This window comes from Aplysia californica, unplaced genomic scaffold (genome assembly GCF_000002075.1).
Source record: "Aplysia californica isolate F4 #8 unplaced genomic scaffold, AplCal3.0 scaffold00598, whole genome shotgun sequence".
Taxonomy (NCBI): Eukaryota; Metazoa; Mollusca; class Gastropoda; order Aplysiida; family Aplysiidae; genus Aplysia; species Aplysia californica.
The window spans coordinates 1,531-5,000 of NW_004797868.1; the positions used below are offsets into that span (position 1 = coordinate 1,531).

Here is a 3,470-nt window from a genome sequence, read left to right on the forward strand (position 1 = left end):
TACTTTACTTTAATAAGGACGGTACAACTTACAACTCAGACATTTGGCGAATGGCGGTGTAAAAGCATAAATACATGTACTATGTTTATATATAGGTGTCCTTTTTTTTCGTACACTGGCAAAACTTGGCGGTAAGTGGGGCTGGCGGTACAACGGGGAGGGGGTGTACAACGAGGTTTCACTGTATATATATTTATAAATAATAAATTATAAATAATATAAATATATATATTTCCATACAGAAATGTGGTTTTTTTAACGGTCATAAAAGGTATTGAGCCAAAAATATGAGAGAAAAAAAAGACAAAAATTGCCCAACCGGCAAGAAAAGAAAATGGTCAGTTTCTTTGCTTTAATTACTTTGACGAGGGCTTGATTTCACATGGCCGTGTCCCACGAATCCACTATCAATCATCAGTAGCCGCCACTCACATTTACAGTGGAAACCTGATATAACATGGATGGTGGGAGTAGAGAAAATGTCCTGTTATATCCGATCCCTGTTAAATCAGAAATGCAAGGAAAGTAAGCATTTGTGGACTAATCCAGCTGTACTTATTCATAGGTAGTTTCCTTTGCCACAAGTACCCACGAACAGGGGTTTTGGCACCAACTTTCTCCTTGCCTTAAACCACATCAGAAGAGCTTGGTCCACAGCATCTACATCGGGTAGTCTCATCAGCATCTTCTTTCGATCCAGACCAAACTTTCCACTGGAGTATGCTTCCACTATCTTCTCTCTATCCTTGATAAATGATAGATCTAAGGGTGTGAATCGACCCTTGTAGAATGTCGAACTGACAACAAATCTCTGCCACTGGAGCTTGCTTTTTGTCAACAGCCTGGATTATTTCGTGTTGTTTTATTTTGTCAATTGAAAGGCATTTTCTCTTGCGCTTGACATCGTTGGCGACACATTACGCGTGCGTGTTGCTAGGTTCGGGCTAGATCGTGGTAACCAGCACACCGCAGCCCTCTCTCGCTTTACACGCTGCGCGTGCTTGCAGTGGCATGGCTTGCGTAGGCTTGCTCCATCACTGCGTTACTCTCTCTCTCTCCCTCTCTCTCTCTCTCTCTCTCTCTCTCTCTCTCTCTCTCTCTCTCTCTCTCTCAATTTGTACACATTGTTAACGAGCTTTTGTCCCTGCTATAACCGGTTGGGCTCCAAAGAGGCCCTGTTATTGCCGATAACTTTTAATAGAGACAAAGAGTAAGAAAAATCGGGGATTTATAAAATCCCTGTTATTACCGGATCCCTGTTATTACCGGACCTGTTATATATGATTTCCACTGTACTTACGCTCACACCACAATTATTTCTCGCTTTGCTCTATCAGGAGAATTTTGCGAAACCGCCGTTGCCCAACCCCAGACAAGCTCCTCGTCAGCGCTGAGCGACGGGGCAATCGTGGCGCTGGTCATCCTCGCCTTGTTGCTCCTTCTGCTCGTGGTGGTGGTGGTGGTATGGCACATGAGGCAGAGGCGGAAGACGCAAGGCAAGTACCGACCTTCAGAGATGGAAGGAGCTGCACCCGCGCCCGGCATTCCCATGGACAAGCTAGCAGACCGAGGAGAAAGACTGATATAATAGATAGAGGCCAGAGCTTGTCAACCTTTTTATTTTTTATAGCCAATATCCACTTCCTACCTTCAAGTATTCACGCGTGAGTGCACCTAAGCCTTGTAACATCTAGATCTACGGCCATTGTAAACGACTGAGACTAATTTCTCCCTGCGAGATGAATAAAGATCGTCATTGTCTTTGTCATTATCATTGTCATTGTCAAGTAAGAAGCAAAATTTCCCTTCCGCCCACCTACACACCCATTTCCCATATCTATCAAGTTTTTTTGTTTTTTTTTAAGTTTTAGTAAGTTTTACGGTACTTGTAACACAATAAGTATAAGGCCATACAAGTGCAAAAGAATGGATGTGTTACAAGAGAGAGAGAGAGAGAGAGTAACATACGAGTACATAAAAAAGGACAGATAAGGACGATAGGTGTTTGATAGGAAAGAAGGAGCAAACAACACCTAAGCACCCGCCAACCACGTACAAGTTTGAGTTTGAGTTAGAGCAGAGAAAAACATATTATCGGCACCAGAGGCGAAGCGTCTATATAATCAAATAATCACTGCTTCCCTTCCTAATTTTGGAACATTGTCGCAGTCAAATTCACCCATAGACGTAAACCTCATAAATTAAATGTAAAAAGACGTTCATAATCACCAATGAACAATAGACTATGCCTAACCTTCAAAACCGTTTCATTGCCACAGAAATAGCCTGTTCGCCCCTGTCGGGCCACTCCATAAGCAGTCACAAGCTTTGATTAAGTAAGCTTAAGGTGAGGCTGGAAGAGTCAACCAATGGATTTGAAGGGAACATGTGCATAGCAGTCAGAACTGTTTCATTGTCGCATATACCTTGTTCACCCCTTTCGGGCCACAGTTATAAGCACCCAGACGCGCTGATTATCTAAGCGAACCATTACACTGGTCGAGTCTACCTCACAGAATATGTGAGGGGAACTAACTCCTAATAATCCTTTGACTCCTGCTACTACACTGCTGGTGCTTGTTTTTTTCCTCGACTTTTTAACGTCCTAATCAGATCGTGACCTCGATTATGACAGCGCCCCCTGGCCGCGAAAAGCTAGACAAAAAACAGCCAAATGTGAAATAAAAAATTGATAGTTGGCGTGCTCTACCAAAGTGTTTCGGCTGTCTGGTATAACATGCCATTGTAGTGCTGACATCTGTGCTTCTTTCCTTGGTGTTCGTGTGTTCAAATCTAAAGTTAAATTTAAGGTTAGTTAGAATAAATATTTAATGAAATACTTTCCCGATTATTTTAGCGGTTGAACAAGCATACAACATGAATTCAGGATTTGTTTTCATTCACAACTCAGAGTTGCCGCCTCCAGTGCCAGTAAGATTCTTGTGACTTGTGTGAGTGTGATATCTCCAGGCCCTATCTGGTCCCATTTCACTTTGATTACCCTGTCAAACAAGTCAGCCTTCGCCCCTGATCGGCACCATATTTTCGGTGCGGGTCTAAGCAAGACAAACAGACAGAAACAACAGAGAGAAAGAGAGAAAAAAATAAGACGTACCAGTGTTGCCTTCCAACCATGCGCATGCCCACTTTTGCCAACTAAAATTGTGTGCAGCCCACCTACTGTAGGTGTATTTGTATTTCCAAGTAAGTAAATTTTGTTAGTTTATGAGGGTTTATCAAGACCCATGGCAACACTTTTAGGTTATTTGAGAGACGAAACCTCCGCGCGTGCGCGTTATGTGTATGTCTATGTATGTATCTGTGAGTGTGTGTGTGTGTACATGTATAAGTGTGTGTTGTGTCTTTGTGTATGCGCGCGTGCCTGCGTGCAAGTATATCCTATGTATGTATGTATGTACGTATGTATGTATATATGTATGTGCGCGCGCGTGTGTGTGTGTGCGTGCGCC

The 3,470-nt window shown here is 42.9% G+C and overlaps 1 protein-coding gene across 1 annotated transcript in view; it reads right to left on the minus strand.

Annotated features, from left to right (window-relative positions):
• LOC106012991 overlaps positions 1–3,470 on the minus strand; it is a gene marked incomplete at its 3' end in the record, with an annotated part of 23,396 nt that overhangs the window by 1,056 nt on the left and 18,870 nt on the right.